Below are 19253 nucleotides of genomic sequence, written 5' to 3'. Positions count from 1 at the left end.
AAAAACCAGGTTTGTCCTTTATTGTCATTTTGTCATTGAAATGATTATCCATGTAAGCTGATTCCTCCCACACAAGGCATGATGTGCGGTGTGACTTTATGGTCTGTAACTACTGGGGACAGGAAACAGAGCAAATAAGGCCAGAAGCATCAATGATTGTCCATTGAGACAGGGAGAATTTTTGTCTCTCAAATCAGTTTTAGGCTCTGCAGGTTACAAGAACATAAGACAAAAAGAAAAAGGCCATCTGGTCCAATTTGTCTGCATGTTTATGTTTTTCTGAATCCTAGCTTCTAGCTTATTTTCCAAACTATGTCTTTTCCTTTTCTTCTCCAGAAACAATCACAGACTCTACATTACCACTTGATTCCATCATTTTCCTGGGTGGTTTTGAAATTGTACTTGCAGCCTCAGTGCCACATTCCCTTTTACCATCTTCCAGCTATTTTTTCTATTTTTTTAGTTTACATTTTGCAAAGCTTTCAATGTATTACTGGAACAAACTATCTTAATGCACATTATTGCTTAGCCTGTCCTAAGCTTTTACAAGCTTCTGTGACATGATCTCTCAGCCCAGCCTATTTTCAGTAACAACAATTCAAAGGCTTTTGTTGGAATGGTACATTTTATTTGTTTATATTTTTTTTATTCCAGTTGGCATTCTTTCCAAGGTGGTGTTCTCCTGTTGTATTTCAGAGAACAGTACTGTGACCTGTATTCTCAAAGACCACATCTGCAATGAAACAGTGAATATCTGAATATTACTAGTGTATGGGAACTGTTGAGTCACAGCCTGAACCACTGATTGATCAACTGAGGCAAGGACTGGTTCAGCTGTGGGAGCACAGGTGAAGGCAATTCACCTGTGTGACCAGAACCTGGTTCCACCCCTCCTAGACCCCCATCTGTCTCTGGAGATCCCTCCTTTGTGGAGCTTTTCATTATGAGCCTAAATCTTTGGATACAGGTGAGCTATTCCTTCTCTGTTTGTTCCTTTGCTATCTCACTATAGTACTATGGTACTCTTTCCAACTGTACTTTGTTAACTGTACAACTAGATAACAGTGTGCTTACAGCTATGTCATTTCCACACCAGTTGACTCAGAGTCTATTATTTCATAAGATCCAGATTCAGACTTGGCTTTGGGACAATAATAAAAGTGACTGAACACTTTAATTTCTGGTGTATCCAGATTTGACAATGACATTTCTGATAGAAGAGAAAGTGCTGAATGCTTTGCTGCTAACCCCTCTTTGCATGCTCTCTTCTTACATGGATAGAGATCATACATAGTAACTGGGTTTTGTGTGGAAAAGTCAAGTAGGAGGAGCAGCACAGTGATGCCATTCAGATGACTATGTTAGAAGATCAGCCACCATGAGAAAAACAATCATAGCTCAGGTTAGATGTGACTATTTTTGCTTGCGTGTGGAAGATTGACTAATTTTCTTATTTCTGCTAGTGCTGACCAATGAGTGAAAGACTTCAATAATGATGTGTGGGTAAACACATTTCTCCAAAAGAGAGCTGAGAGAGGATTGAAGGTCAGGTCTTATTTGGTATCATAGTGTATGACAAACAGGTATACAGATTGTAAGGTATACAGGTATCGGACCAGAGAGATTATTGCATTTACAAAGGACAAATGAAATAAAGAGCTTACCCATGTCCTGGGCCCACAGAAGGGCACCAAGGGGAGTGATCTCCAGATAGAGATCCTTCCTCCTTGGGAGTCAGCCCTTAAATGGGGTCTAGGAGGGGTGGAGCCAGGCTGAAATTTTCAGGTGAAATTGCATTCACCTGTGCCCCTGCAGCTCACCTCAGGTGGTCAATCAGAGGTTCAGGCCGTGATTCAACAGTTCCCATGCACATAGTAATTTCAAATTTATCTGACTTGAGTCTTAAATATATAGAAGAAATCTTCACTTTAATCTTCTATATATTTACATTCACTAAATTTTTTGAATAAAAGGTATTTATTATTGGCCATTAGGATAGGATGAAACCCTGTTCATCTTAGAAGGCAGGAAGTAGGAAGCCGTCTTCATTCCAGCTCCATCAGTAAATGAGTACTTCAGGGAATATCTTTCTTTCTTTGTGCCTTAGTTTTCATTCTGTGGAAGGGGAATGTTTACCATCTTTTCTGTTGCTGCTGCCTTGTCTTTTTTTTCTCCCCAGTAGGTGACCATACTAGGTGCAGTTTCCTGACTGAAAGTGCTGTTTAAGAGTTGCCAAGACTTTGTCCTACCTTGGAGAAGACATCTGCAGGATAAATTGCTCTAATTTTAGTTTGCTAATGACAGAAATTGGGAGGCATGTCATAATGTCATAAGTTTAAGCTAATTAACTGACATTGCAGCATACAAAAAGTACGTTGGGTGGTGTGTCCCAGTGAAGTCTACACAGTAGAGGAGAGCTGCTTGCTCCCCCTGGCTATCTTGTTTGCTTTGATGATTTGAAAAGACATTGTTCTGCATCCAGTCACTTTTCTCTACAAAGTATAATAAAGCTGGAAACATTCACTTGAATCACAGACGTTCAGGACAGAAAGAAAACAACTTTGTTGTGATTCAGTTTGATTTATTTCTCTGGTAACAGTGCCTTGAGGTGTGAAATATCATTTTTTTTTAAGAGCAAAATAATGCTGCAGAAGTTATGATTTTAAAAAGTAGAAAACACATGCAGTTTCACCTGTTGTTTTAGCAATGATGCTCTCTGCAGATGTTTTACTGAACATTTTTTCTGTAAGAATGTAAGAAGCAGTGAGCATCAGAAATAAATATACTGATTTAATCCATAACAAAAATATTGTGTAAATTATAATTTATTACTTAAGGAACAAGGAATCACATAGAAGGAGCTGAATTTAGTGCTTCAGTGAAATTTACTGTGACAGTGGACCAATTCCTGATGTCTGTGATCTGCTATAAAAGAGAAATGCTCTTGATGGCAGCAGAATTCTAATCATAAGCATGTAACCTACGTCAGGGTTTTGATTATGTGCTTTGTACCACATCTCACATGTGGGAAGCTGAACAAGCTTCTGCAAGCTAAGTCTCTGCAGTGAGAACTCATGAACTGTTTTTTATTTATTAAAAAAAAAAAACAACAAAACAAAAAACATGCTGGGAACTAAAATGTGATGGTGAGGTGGATGAAATCACATAAAAAAATCTCATACTTCGTTGAGCGCGTAGGAACTTTGATGGAAAGGGATCTTTTCACTCTGTCACTTTGAACCTTCTCATGTATGAATTTCTTAACTGCCTCAGTAACGCTAATCAAATAATTCTTTATAAAGCATTTATTTTACTGTTGTTTGAATGTATAAAGTATGCAGAAGAGTAGACTTAATATGAATTCCCCCAGTCAGGATGGGGGAATGTCATCTTTTTTTTCCTTATTTTTAATTTTTCTGCATATTTTCTGTTCTGACTCAATCTGCAGTACCTTTGACTGAATTCCAAAATAAAAACAAATAAGGTGAAGTTAAACATCCAGTCCTTGTTTATTTGATTTAACTATGGAGAAGTGAAATATCATCTGAGAGTGGCAGGGAAGGGAGCTTAGTGAAGACTGTGCTACAGTCTCCTTTGTGGTTACCTTACCTGCTCTCATCTCTTCCTCTAGAAATAACACTGAAATTCAGGATTTCCACTCTTATATAGGCAATGAACGATATCAATCTGCCTTCATTTCAGGTGATCATTTAAGTATCTGTGTCAGATACAGTGGCAGCAATAATCTTTGGTAAAAGGGTGAACATATGCACGTGGACGGTGGTGGAGGGCATTCTTCCTTCAGCCAGCATAACCATGTGAAGAATTTATTTCAGTCTAACTGTCTTTTCTGTATAACTGTTGTTTCTTTAAGCAAAATCAGGTTTTATATATATGTGTGTGTATATATATATATATATATATATATTTCCAGAAACTTCCGCTATCCTGGGCAAACAGCTTTTATTTAAATCTGTCTCTTGACTAATCTTTCAGGTTTTTCTTTTTAAAAACAAAACATAGGATTGTTCAACTTCTCCACATAATGAATTCTTCTCATTCTGAAGCAGAATTAAAAATTACCATGTAGATAGCCTTTTCTGCCCTGGGCCAGTGTGTGAGTATTCAAATGAGATTCCCTTCCTGCTCCCACCTCGCCCAGTGAATTTCCCTTGTCTGAATTGTTCTTATTATCAAAATATGTTCTACTCACATACTTTGTTCTTCTCATTTTTTATTGATATCACATCTCACTTCTTGACTAGGGGTTTTTAAGCTTTTAAAGAATAGTAAAAGATCTTAATAATATATCGTACAAGGAGTCAGGCTTTTCATCACTGAAGTACACTTAGTCAACCAAATCCTCTGACTTCAGTCTGGTTTTAACTAAGGCATTGACAAATACCTCTTAAGCACTCCTGCCTTTCATTTGTCTATCCCAGGTCAGCAGTCTTTATGGTGTTCTGCATCCTCACAACAAATTGCACTGCACTCTTGAAAATTTAAGATGCATAGAAGAGCGTCACAAGGTGAATGTAATCGATGCCCTTGCGAGTGCTAGTTGCTGAACCCTCAGGAGAGGGTCAAAAGAGGCAACATCGCTGCATGTGCTATTCAACTCTTTGAAAAGGTAGATAATAGCAGGACAAGGGGCAATGGTTTTAAGTTGAAGGAGGGAAAATTTAGGTGCCCAGAGAGGTTGTGGATGCCCCGCCTCTGGAGGTGTTCAAGGCCAAGTTGGATGGGGCCCTGGTAGCCTGGTCCAGTATTAAATTTGGAGGTTGGTGGCCCTGCCTGTGGCGGGTGGGTTGGAGTTTCATGATCCTTGAGATCCCTTCCAACCCAAGCCATTCTGTGATGTCTTAAACCTGTCTGAACTAGCACCAAGATTTGTGGGGCACTCAACTCCAAATGAAAATTGCAATATCAAGGGGCTTGAAAAGTGTTGTGATATCCAGAAGAATTAGCAAAACCAGATATGACAGGTATGATGTACTTTCTCTTTTAAATGTACTTTCTGCTGTCAGTCACATAAATGCAGTCAAGAGTACAGAGAAATTGAGCTGCCACATAACAGTTACAACTTTATGCAGCCTGTTTTCTTATTGCAGCACTGAAAAAGTATGCGCAAAATCCTCCTCTGGTCTTCTACACCATGAACTATAAGTTCCTGTTTTGGGCTTTAATGCTGCCAACGCTGCTCTCCTAAACACCCACATCAGAGCTGTCCAAAAGCTGACATTTCTGCCTGTCATAAAGCTGTTTGAATCCATCTCCCAAGTCACGCATGAGAAAAATTTAACAGTTTTTTTTCTGCTAATCTCTGCTTCAAATATTTATAAAAAATCTTGTATCTTGTGTCTTTTCTCTGAACAGATGTTGCTTGTAGTGTTTTTTCTTCCTCTGACACCTGAGTCCCTTTGACTCTATTTCTGCTTACACACTCTGAATCCTTCTCTAATGAGCTGTAGCTTCTCCTCATGTAAATCTCTCCCAATAGCTCATTCTTCCCAGGAGGCATGTGCTATTTTAAGAACTGTGCAGTGTCACCTTATGGATTCCTCTCATGCTTGTGACATAGCTTTACTGTTTTAACTTTTGCTGGTGAAATGCAAACTTTGCTTTGCAGACAGAGTAGGAAGAAGTTGAGAAAACTGGGGATGCTACTGACTCTGCATTTTATACTGTGAGTGCAATACAGGTACCTGACTGAGTCAGCCCAGGCTCACTTCTAGACAATGTGGAAACATACATTTTGAAGGCTCAATCCACCTAGTTTATTTTATATTTATGATGAGGGACACAAAACCTTGTTAAGTCCTATTCCTATCCATTGATATTGACTGGAAGCTCTGGTGACTACTTCAGATGTAGGTATTGGAGGCTGCTTTCAAATATGATGCACTTTCACAGCAAGGAAGCCAGTCCAGTTGGCAGGAGTAATACCTGAAGAAAGCAGACAGCAGGCAATTTTCACTGAGACCTTGATACAAACCCAAAAACCCTTGTGAGAGGTGAAAACTATGAGGGGTGTTGCCAGACATTTATTATTTTGTCGCTTTGTAGTATTTTTTAGAGTAGTCTTTAAATAACAAACTGTTTAAGAAATTCTCTATGAACATTTGTTCTGTGATTTTCAAGGAGATAAAGCTGAAAAAAGGACTGTAGATGATGGAAACCTGAATAATCCAGAAGTGGTTGGAAAGGTTTTATTCTTCATATAATCTTTTGGAGACCAAAGCAGTTCATTGTGGAGTCCTTTAGCCCAGGGAGGAGAAATCTGAACCTGGGTAAGTGGTTATGTACACTGCAGCTGGGAACTGTAAGTATGCTTTTTTCCACAGCTGATCAGTTCAGTTATATGTGTATGATACAGAGGTTTGGTTCAATGAACAGTCTGCTGACTTTCAACATAGAGGATTTAACAAGAGTGTGATTAGGCTCAAAAATATGTGTCACTGTTGAACCTTACTTCAAATATGCATTCATCCTAAAATCTTATCAGTTACCTCAATGATCTAGTTGACTTAAGGTAGTTGTACTTTAACTACTTTTTTATCTTCACCCTTATTTTATATAAATGAAATCAAAAGTACTTTGATGCCTATTTCTTTAAGCAAAACTGTTTGGTCTCCTTTCTCATGGTTCTTTTAATCATTTGCTGGTAACAGGCAAGGGAGTAAATAGTTGAAGGATTCTTCAATATGCTTGATAAATTTCCATTTTATACATGGGGTTAAGTGCAGTCATGAGGCTTTTCTGATGAGCTAAGATGTAACTTTATTTTAAAGACAAACATAAATTTGTCCTCAAAGCTAGAAGTTCTTTCGAGTCTGTAGAGAGATTTTCTTTCTTATTTATCAGGTATGAAGTATAGTATGCTACAGTATTTCTGATAAGACTACAAAGTTTGCAAAGAAATGCAATTGTTAATGTTGACAAATGTTGTGTGTAAACAATGCTGCCAATTATGGTGTGTGAACAATGATACCAATTATGTTTTTATTTGTTAGAACTATTTGTTGAAATGTATTGTTTGACTGGGTTCGCTTCTCTTTTGTGATTAACTTACTACAGGAATTTTTTACTAATAATTTTTAAAGCAAATTGTTTCTTTTTTTTAAGCCCCCAAAACATACCCCAAAAACATACGGTATGGCTGTTCCTTAAGTGCATCAGAGCTATACTTAAGCTCAAGATCTCACTGAAGATTCTCCCTCATACAAATGTGAAGTAATTCACAAAATTAACTTGCAAAAAATTTTTGGAGATTAATCATTATTGGCATGCTTATTTGATTAAAAATCCTTTGAAAATTATTACTTGTTGCATAGTAATGGTAACTGATTAAAATTCTGAAAGCAATTTTATGGAGAAATTTTTGTAGCGAACACTCCAAAAGCCTCTCATAAATTTCAAGAGAAGTAGGAATAGTTTGACAGCTGCATCTGATGCTATTCTAAGTGTTGTTGTTGGGAAGGATGTAGATGTGTTACACTGGAAAATTTTCTTTGGGGCTTTATGACTACAAAAAGATTCCGACTTCTATCTGTTAAAGCAGAAAATGGAAATCTTCAAAGATTAATCAGCCCATTAATTGCTTTAAAGAATGACTGAACTTTCATTTTCAGCTTTTTGAAATTAGAAGATGAAATGCATAGTTATTCTTAAAAAAAAAAAAAAGAGAAAAGGAAAGGTTGGTGATTGCAGTATTGGTATCTCATGCTGAAGAATTCATCCTTATTTTCTTCCATCATACTGTAATTATAAAGAACACATTGTATATTCATCCTTAATGTACTACGTCACAACTACGCCTTTTACCCCCTTGTATTTGCTCTCACCCTAGAAGTCTGTGTCAAGGATGTGTTATCAACCCATCTAACAGGAGATATGATGGACTTTAAACACTACAGGACATTTGTCTTTGAGATATTACCGAGCCTACATTGATTTAAATGTAAGTTAGGTTATTCCTACACAGATAGCTGGATATAATCCTACAATACCTTGCATTAAGACAATGTATTATTCTAATGTATGCTACTCCAAAGCTGTATGTCAGTAAAACAGCATGTCCAGGGAAATGAATCAAATTCACAAAGCTCAGAGTGGAACATACCTTCATGACGCATGGGTAGGAAGTAATAAACCAATCCATACACAATCTAGAGAAATAGAGACAAGAAATACTGGCAAAATCACTCTCCACATGCAGTTGTTAAATGATATCTACAAGATGAGTGAGAGAAATGACTCAAATTACCAGTCAGCTTCTTCTGACTATTCTGAATTCCTGGTAGCTATTAAAGGGAAGCAAAACAGATCATTTTAGATCAATGATATATTTGGATGACCACATGACTTTAATGTAATGGGCTAACACAGATGTCATTTATATTACCAAATTCAACCTTCCTTGAGTAGAGAGAAAAACAGACATACAGAGTTTTTCTATTGAGTTCAAAATACGAGTGCTGCCAGACACAAAGATTTAGAAACCTTTGTGTTTTCTGTTCTTTGGAAATGTGTATGTTTGTTTATTTGTGCTATTTTAATGCTGTGTTAATGTGATGTTGAAGCTGTGGACTGATCTCCATATCTCCATAAAAGAAGAAACTAGAGAGACAACAAAGTAATAAAGAGCTACTTGGCTACCTGTGATACCAGCTAGAGGAGCTACAGCATTTCCCATTTGACAGGCAAAACAGATGTGCAGATAACGAGAGGAGACAAAGATCAAGTTTAGGTCTACTTTGTTATATCCTTACTGTTGTCCACACTAATTTTGATGGATTTTGAGTAAAAAGCATATTAGGTGAATGAATTGCCCTCAGTGAACTACCTTATCAAGTGTAGCTCTGACACGTATGCAACTCAGAACTGACTTAGACTTCAGCTCAGAACTCTCATGTCTTTTTTGTTGATCTTTTGTAATCTTTCTGGGTAGGAAAAGTAGTATTTTCATTAGGTAACCAACATTTTCATTTTCTTTCTTGTCAAGTTCTTTGAAAAGAACCTGGTTCTTGGGAAATACAACTCGGGGGACATACCTTTTCTTATTTTAGTCAGTCTAACTTTACAGCACCTCTAGGATCTCTGTTCTATGCACTTTTACATATTCTTAATCAAATGGCATAATATATTACTTCCTCAGAATAAAGGTATAAATTTTTAAGTGATTCAAACTTCTGCTAAGACTCAATTAAAAATTAGGAATCAGACTGTATTGCCAGCTTCCAACATCTACTGAGAAGGCAGCAGAGATACAAAACCTTTTATAATTATTTTTTATTATGCATTGTTAATATACCTGTATTTCTGAAGTGGTGGCTTTGTGCTTGACCTTCTGATCTCTGTTGTTGACAAAAGAGCTTATGGTGTGAATGGTATCTCATTGAAAAATAATATCTACTATAGATTTATTCTAAACTCTGTCTCCAATAAAAGAAAAAATCATTTATTTGCAATATTTTGATTTGTTAATTTGTAACTCAAAAGGGTGCTGAGAAGACTATTAGCTTTTTCTTTCCAGGGAATATCAAGATCTTCAGAACTGTTAAAAACAATTTCTGCATGTAGAAGATAAGCAAGATGTAAATCAAGTTAGCTGGGGAATGTATCATTCTAACTTGTACTAATAATCTAGTACCAGTTAATTCCCAAAACATCAAATGATAATCACTGCAAGCTCAACACAGCATTAAAATGAGAGGCGTTAGTGAGACAGGTGTGATTCTGTGTTGACTTCATTTGTTTGTGTATTTTGCTAATGAATTCTAATTAATTTAGTCAGATGGGTAAATATATTGTTAAATTCCACAATGATTTATATAGAAAACACAGTAATGGAAAACAAATAACACTATGTCATTATCCTGATTTTGAAGAGTGAAAACAATTACTTCCACCAACATAATAGCATGACATACACACAGATGTGTAGAAAATGGATTTTCTAAGTGCTTGAAAGGTCAGATCATTAGTTTGTATTGCATACCATCAAAAAGCATCTCTCAAACATGAAATCTCACTATAAGCTCCCAAAATTTGAACACCTGAGGACCTACATTTACATTTAAAAAGTAGGCAAATACTTAATGGAACATTCACCATCTATCTTGCCTCCATTGTCACATTTCTGATGCTTTATTGCCATGACGGGTGTGCCCTATCCAGAAAGGACTGTTTTGTCCTACAGCGAGCACTGGTAGCCCACAGAGGTCACCTGGCCTCTGAGCTGCGTGAGTCAGCCAGCACTGAGCAACAGTCCTCTGCTGCAAAAATGCTGCTGACAGCTGAGCAATGCAGTTTTGTGCTAGCTCAGATATCTCCTCATTCTCATGCTATGACCTCTGAGTCTGCGGAGTGAAAGGAGTCACCAAAAAGGAGGCATGATTCTGATAGTAGGAAGAGTATTTAAGCATCGCAAGATGCACAAGAATGACTGCATCTCTCTTTCCCTTTTATAGACTCATATTTTAAATATGAAAGCACAAAATTGCTTTTCCTTTCTTTCTTTCTTTGTTTTCTGTTTCCATTTTGATTTTGTGTGCTCCTTTCTATAACATCTCCACAAAGTTAATTCCCCCAGAACAAGTGGGAGTTAAAGAGACAAAACATAAAATGAATATGTTTCACAGATGCTGTCTGATCATTCTCCTTGTGCACTGAAATTCCTTACCTGTACTCACTATGTTTTTCTTTTCATAGAACTGAAAATGCTGTGGGGGAAAAAAATATTACTCTACTGATACCATGACTACAATGACAAGTAGAGACAATGGAGTATTGTTCCTGCTAATAAAGACTTAAAAACAGGACTTTTTACAGTGTTGACCACCCAAAGGCAGTACAAACATGCTATCAATGCTGCTGGTGTATAGTATTTAATGGAGAGGACAAGTGTCTCACAGCTGTCTCTAGAGGATAGGCACCCATGGATTTAGAAGGTAGGTCTATATCCAGGACTCAGGAATCATAGAATCATAGAAGAGCCTGGATTGAAAAGGACGATAAATGCTGCCCACATCCTCCTTTTGCACGAACTGAAGCACATTTAATATACACTGTCCATTAGCATTTTCATAAAATTTGAACTCTTAATTACAGAATAATGCACAGGAGACTTTATTTTTTAAATATCTGTTCTTTTTTATTACTTTTTTTTTTTTTTTTTGTTCTGCTCTGTTTTGTTTTATTGATGCAAGCTACCTTAGATTTTCCTTAGAACAGTTCTATCATAATGGAGTTTGAGCATTTCTGACTCACGGATAAGTCTTCAAACAAAAGAAGATCTAGGTACCATTGCATGAATATCTAAATTTAGTGGTCTGATGAACCAAATGCATATCTGGTATACATCATCCTACTGCTCCAGTTTTGGAAAGTGAATTGAATTTCTATTTCTCTAACATAATACTTTTTCTCATATGGTTATCTCTTTCTCTAATGCTGATAGCTTGGCTTGCTCTTTTATCATGGAGACATGGAGTAAAAAACAAACAATACAGGTAAAATAATTTCCTTCTCTGGTGAAAAAATTAAACCGTAGCTGTTACTTGTATAGAGACTGCTGCAATGACAAACCTCTGTCTTATAGGTCTTGAGGAAAACTTGGTGAAGGAGTACCTCTGGGAGAAAACAGTACATTAGATTTCTAAATAGTGCTGCTTCTACAACTCAGGTTTCATTTTCTTGTCCAGTTTGTGTCTCGTGTGCTCCTCATTAGTGAAAATAGTACAGAAAAAGTCTGCAGGGAAGAAAAAAAATCTTCCATATTTCAGAGGCTTAAAAAAGACTTACTTTTCTCTGAACAGCCCAGAGATGCACTGAAGAAGGCAGGAAAGCAATGATTCTGATCTGACCTGATCTCCATCTACTTTCCTGTGCCCTGTGCACACTTCCTATGGCTCTGTTTTAATAATGCTCCTTGCTGAGACTTCAAGAGAGCAGACCTACTTTCTCCTGCACATTACAAGCAAAGTTAATAAGTGTGGGAAAACACCTAAAAGCAGTTTTTATTTTATTTTACAGTATTTATTTTATTTATACATTTCAGCTTTCTTTTTTTTCTTTTTTTTCTTTTTCTCTTTTTCTCTTTTAATTACTGATTTCCAACACTGCATTTCCACATGCTTGGAAATTAGTTACACATCCATAATACTCACAGAGAACCTTTGCGACTCTTCCTTGAAATTAGTACTTATTGATATGAACGTGACATTAAACAATACAAAACAGAATACTCTTCTACAAAGATCAGAAAAAGCATTATACAATCTTTGAAGATGAAAACTAAGAACATCTGGTTCAAATGAAATGCTGAAACTTCTCAAATACTCGTCTTATAAGCTTCATGTAATGAATAATAAGTCTGTCAATCATTCTTCTTATGTTACTTCTATGAAACCAGTTTCCCCCAACTGCCCTGCTGCTGGTACATCACAGCTGTAGTGGATAAGCATTGAGAAACAGAAAAGCTGACTTTATCCTGTCCCTCCTCCACAATGGCTCAGTGACACAGGCTTCCATTCACAATGAAAAGCCTGCCTGCATTCCATCAGGATGCTCCATTTTGGCTTATTTAGCTAATGTAATTGCACTGGCCTGCATTAGTGAGACTGAAGCCTGTTTTTATAAAGTGATCACATTGCACAGCAAAAAATGCCCTTGCCTTATTTTTTTTTGCTGATGTTTTCTCATTCTGCTTCTTCAGTTTTTCTGTTTTTCATTCTTCCAATTTTCTTCTCAATGGCATCAATGTAGAACCTTCACTACACTATTAAATGTCTCGATTATCAACATGAGAAAAAACAAAAAATATTTATTTATTTATAATCTAAAATTAAATTTAACTTACTTTGTTTTGCTGAAGTTTCATTGTTTTATGTGCACTCAAATACTCAGGCCCATCAATTCCTCCTTTTATGGTCACATACTATTCTCAGACAGACACTTCACTAAATTGTACTCATGTTTTTAAGTGAGCCACTGATTACATTGCAGTACAAAAACAATGGGTTATACAGTTTGGAAATCCATTAGAATTGTTTGAATATATGTAATATACGCTAAAGACATCTTTTTGGAAATTAATACTTTAGACACAAATCATCATTCAAGTCATCAAATCAACTCCACAGTGGTAAAAAAAAAAAGTAGCAGTGAAAGCAAACACAAAACCACTGAGCCAATAACTAAGCCCATGTAATTATAGCAGTATTTTAAGAAAATAGCTTAGCAAACTGCCAGACAGGTATGATGTAAAAATATATTTAATCCTTTAGATATTTTAATAGATATATATATATATTTAGGATGTGAATATGAAGAAAGCAATACAGGTATAAATACATTTGCTTTATTTGCTGATGAAAAAGTTTTGAAAAAAAGAAATGTTAGCGTGTGTAGCTATTAAGAACACATGCTGTGGTTGCATGGAAGACATTCAGTTTTGATATACATGGCAAAGACACACAGGTGAAAAAAGCCATGCTTATATAGACATACATACAATCCTAAAATTGATTGATAGTAATATGATGCAGTTTCACGCAATTGCCAGGTGTGTGACAATTGTAACAAAAATTATTCAATTTTTCACACAGTATTGAAAGATGAACAACACTGCTTTGTGCCTGTATTGAAAAATATACCTACTTTTTAAGCCTACTCCGTGTTATAGACACGTATATTGAAGGAATTCAATGGTAACCCTTTGTAATTATGAATAATGTCTATGCATAAGATCCAGTCTGCTTACAGAACTTAAAAAATCAATTAATTTTTTATTAGTTGCACTGTAATGATTAAACCTTTTCAACAGAAAACAGAATAAACCACTGAAATGAGCTTTGTGTGATAAACCCAATGCAAGCTATTAATTTTACTCATTTCTGTCTCCAGTTTAATTATATTTGATCCTATAATCCATTCACCAAGCCGGAAATAGAGGAGGTTTATTTAATCTTACCTGATGGTTAATCAGAGTAATGTAATAACTGCAGTAGTGTAAAGCTGGCTAATGACATAAAATGCACCTAAGTACATTATATGCTTTTTATTTATATGTTTAAATATAGAATGCATCACAAGAATTCCAATTTCATGATCTGAAAAGGTATCAGACTTATATGAAAGTATAACCAAAGTATAACTAAAAAATACAATGCTGGATTTGAAAAGCCCAAATCCTTGACCCATAGCCACATCCAGGAACTTAAAAAATTCAGATGAAAAATCGTTTAGATTTTCTCCCTTGTCAGACTTTCTCATATCAAGTTATCACAAATTGGTGAAAAAAAAGGCAGTCATGGGATCATGTGGGGAATACAAAGAAGACGTGGTGCAAAGGTACACACTGTCATTACAGTTAGAATTTCTGTGGATCAGAACCTCTCTTCTCCAGTGGTAAAAAAAAAAAGCTGGTCAGAGTTATACATTAAATTTTGGCTATGGACTCACAGTTATGCTGTGAAATAGTTCCATTAATTACCTGTTTACAATATTTCTTCCTTCAATTCTATATATATATTTTTTTTAATGGAAAAGCCTTTCTGCTTAGTACCTAGGATCACAGTTACTGTTAACTGATTTGCTTTGCTGTGGAAGCTCACTAGTTCACTGAGCTCTTTGTTTTCTTTCAGTCTTCGCAGATTACTGCAGATGTTTTGGAATGTTTAAATGACTAATATTGTTTTTTTTTTTTTTGTTCAGACCCTTACCCAGAATATGTTTCCCTTTAGGAATTTCCATATTTTCTATCTGTATCAAGAGCTTTCTACAAAAGACAAACAATGCATCTTTTATGATTTTAGGAACATTTGAAACCCTTATATTTCTATATTCATTTACCACACTGCATAATACTAAAATTCAATTCAGTATGTAGTTCCAAATATAGACTGCCAACTGCTTCTGAATTAGCCCTGCTCATATTATATGATCAAGGCTGAATCAAGGACTTGACATGTATTGTTTATTTTCACTGTGTGGTTTTTGGACAGCATAGTGAGGGAATGGATTCAAAACAGCTTGAGAATGCATTTAATTTTGACTATAAGAGTCATTCCACTCAACTCATTGGCTGTTTGGTAATACTGCTCTGGTTGCCTTTTCCATTTCATGTTACACTTTTTTTTTTTTCTTTCATTTTGCGCTGAAATGGTATTGTTCATTATTATATGGGCAGCATTGAACTAAATGTTTCCAAAAATTGCACTGGGACCATTTTCTTAATTTAAACGTTTGTAGGCAGGTAGATATATAGATCAGTGATCTACTTCTGGTCTTAGAGAAAAAAAAACTATACCTAAGTGCTTTTCTGGCACTGGATCTCATTGTGTCAGAGTTCCAGAAGGATTAACAGCACTTGCTCAGATAATTAAAATCTTTTTATGATGCATATCTTCCATTTTCCCCAAGTTGCAAAAGTTAGTATTTGATGTACAACAATTTATGTTTCAACATTGGGATTTCATAGTCCTGTGTATTTTGTTTTATGTTAAAACTTGTTCTCATTGGTGTCTGAGTTTGGAATTTTCTATGTTTATTTTGAAAAGATCTACAAAACATATCTAAGAAAGGCATCTAAAAGTTGTTCTATTTTATAGACTTAACCTTTTTCATGCTTACAGTTTGGTATTCAGAATAGACACAGTACAATAAAATGATGGTGAGGAAGCTATATCAGCATGGTGTGCATAGTGTTGTTTAAAAAATCTAGAACCATCCTAATGAATCTTAAAAAAGACACAGTATCAGTTTACTGAAGTGTACATATTCTGCTTAAAAAGGTTACTTTTCAAAAACTTGTGTTCTGAGATTTATGGTCCTTATATAACTTGTTCACTTTTTTTTTGTTGTTGTTCTTTAATATATCTGTTTGAAACAGGACAAAGCGATGGAGAATCGAGGATTTCACTTAGTACATATTATTTTGAGTTATTCTCTGAAATGTTTGGTTTCTCAGTATGACTGTAGCATCTTGAACACATCAATACGTGTGTGAAGGAATCATAGATAATTAATATTCAGTAGAGCAGACTTATTTTAATGTTAATATCCAAATACAATTCAAAGTGCTGGAACGCTGTACCATGTAGGATCATGTTCACGAATAAACATTATGGTTTAAAATAGAATTCTGTCACTGATGGTAATGTGAAAATGCCACAGTCTGAAAATTGCTTGGGAATAGTTGAGTTTGCTATATGATATATATTTGTTTGATTTCTAGTTTCTGTCAAGTGAGGGCTTATAGATGTATATTATTCTAGATACCTCTACCAATAACATCTACCAATTCTTTAGGGACACACCAATGTGAAGTTTTGTGCACATATGCCCATAGCAGGAGCATATGCTATAAATCTAACCAGATCTGACCAGATTGCATTAGGCTTCAAGTGTTAAATTGGATCCTTTACCTGCAGTGTTTTAAGTTTCAGATTTGTAGTAAATTATCAGGACCAAAATGCTTGACAGAATTCTCACATTCTGTTGTGGATAGAATCATAAAGGTTCAGAATCATGAAGGTTGGAAAAGACTTCTAAGATCATCCAGTCCAGCCATCAACCCATCACACCATGCCCATTAACCATGTCCCTCAGTGCCACTTCTACACGGATCTTGAATGCCTCGAGAGATGGTGACTCTGCCACCCCTCTGGGCAGCCTGTTCCAATGTCGCACCATTCTTTTAGAGAAGACATTTTTCATAATCTCCGGCCTGATAACTGTAACACTCTTGTCATAACTCACGGTCTTCACTACTTCAAAAATATTTGTCTTTTGTGAACTACTACTTGCAGTTGATTTTAAAATGGAAAATGAAATATACCAGACTTAGACCTTAAAATCAGAGACCAAAGTAAGTGCTAGTTTACTGAGATAATATTGATTCAAGATCAGTGACATTTCTCAGCAAGTTATGGGAAACTGAGAGAAAAGGATGCACTTCCTGTTAGCTTTGTGACCAGTCCTGAATAATTAAAAACAAACAAACAAAAGACTCCTCAACATGCTTTTTTAAAGCACTTTTTACTAGTGCAGAACAGTTTTTTGTTTAGTCATTATTCAAAGTAAGATATGAATATGCAAATCTAGTTATAAAATACAAGAGAGAGAATAATGTGTGCATGTCACTACTGAATTTTTGAAATGTTTCTCAGTAATAAAGCAATTGCTATCATCCTGACTGAAAAATGATATATCATATTCTATCACTGAAGGATTTTTTCTGTGCTACGTAGTACATCAGAAAAGAAAAAAGGAATCATTTCAGACTTTTCTGAATAACGAAAGGCTCCCCATATACATGTTTTATAGGAATTATTTTAACAGTCTCAGGCTAGAAGGTGAATGATACACAGTGTCTTCACAAAAATCTTCTCAGAAAAAAGCTCTCTAATATTCATTCTGATTTTTTTCTTACTACTTCAAGGTATCTGGAAAATTATTCCATAGATCTTTGCCTTTAAGACTGTAAGATTGCCTTGCAATTTTGGTGCTTACAAAATGAAATAACACAGCTGGCTTTTCAAGGTGTTGCTAAGATTCTTTCAGAATAATATCAGACTTGTATGTCTGCTTGTTTTAGGTAACTTTGGAAATATTGGATTTCACAGAAATTTCCTTTCATGATTAAGCACACAATGAAAACTAGTATTATTCTAACAAATTAGTGGTTGTATTATCAAGATAATTTAAAGAATGGCTTCTTAGGCTGACATTAACTTGATAGTACCTTTCCCTTCTGTTCATTTCAAAATTAGGATTGAGATTGTGTCTCCAGTTGCAATCATGGGATAGAGTTTTGGTTTTCTAAATCTGAGACTTGATGCTCATTGCTATATTTAAAAAAGGAAGTGTAAGTCCACTAATTCACTTGTGTGTTTAGTATTTTAGGAAACACCAATAAACTATTTTTAGCACTGCACCTTTTCCTCTAAAATTAAATTGAATAGGGTTATATTCTCAGAGGAAAATTGAAGAAACCCTCATTTACTCAGACACGCTGTGCTGCATTTTGGTCTTTCTGACAACCACTTAAAAAGCATTCAATCTTTCTTTTTTCTTTTTTTCCTTTTTTTGGTAAAGCATGCATTTATCTATGATTATTCACACTGGTATTTGTACATACTCTGTATTTATTTCACATTTCTGTTGCTTTGCAAAACTTACCCGATTGTAATGAATGAACTTATGCAAAGAAAAATGGCTTCATGCATGACAGAGAGTGCTTTGTCTGTTGTGTGAGGTCAAATCACTTGGAATAAATATCAGTTCTTTGAAGACAGATGTGTACTATATCCTAAATGTTTTTTAGAAAAACAGGGATATTCCAGCAAGTGAATTAAACAAAAAAGATTTCTTCACACTGGGAGCAATGGGGCTTCACAACTGGGAGAGTGGCTACACATTGTTGTAGATTCATAAAATGGTTTGGGTTGGAAGGGACCTTTAAGATCATCTAGTTCCAACTCCCCTGCTATACACAGAGACACCTCCCTCTAAATCAGGTTGCTCTAAGCCCCATCCAGCCTGGCCATGAATGCTTCCAGGAAGGGACACATTCACAGCCTGTCTGAGCAGCCTGTTCCAATGTCTCACCACCCTCACAGTAAAGAATTTATTCCTAATACCTAGTCTAAATCTACCCTCTTCCAGTTTCAAGCCATTTCCCCTCATCCTGTTACTACATACCCTTACAAAAAGTCCCTCCCCACAGTTCTTCTAGGCCCCCTTCAGGCATTGGAAGGCCGCTATAAGGCTCCCTGGGAACCTTCTCTTCTCCAGGCTGGAGAACCTCAACTCTCTCAGCTTGTCCTCATGGGGGAGGTGCTCCAGCAATCTGAACATCTTTTTGGCCCTCCTCTGGGCCTCTTCCACCCTAACAGCTTGTATGAGCTATGTAGAATTCCAAATTGCGATACAAAGTAAAAAGATACATAAAATCTGTCCCCGAACTCTATCTAATAAGCTAGCTTTCTTATTCAGTTATGCCTCTACCAATAACTTCATAAAATTGCCATTAAAAGCATATTTTTACCTCCAGGGAGGTATGCTTAGAGAAGCTGCTGAAGATTTAAAGCATGAATTTTGAATACTAGATGTTTTTGCAGGGTGTATATTTGTTCATTTGTTTATATTCACAGAATCACGGAATGGTTTGAGTTGGAAGGGACCTTTAAGATCATCTAGTTCCAAACCCCCTGCTATAGGCAGGGACATTTTGCATGCTCTAAGCA

The sequence above is a fragment of the Gallus gallus genome, chromosome 1 (genome assembly GCF_016699485.2).
Source record: "Gallus gallus isolate bGalGal1 chromosome 1, bGalGal1.mat.broiler.GRCg7b, whole genome shotgun sequence".
Classification (NCBI taxonomy): domain Eukaryota; kingdom Metazoa; phylum Chordata; class Aves; order Galliformes; family Phasianidae; genus Gallus; species Gallus gallus.
The sequence above is the reverse complement of the archived record's forward strand: the minus strand, read 5'-3'. Positions refer to the sequence as shown.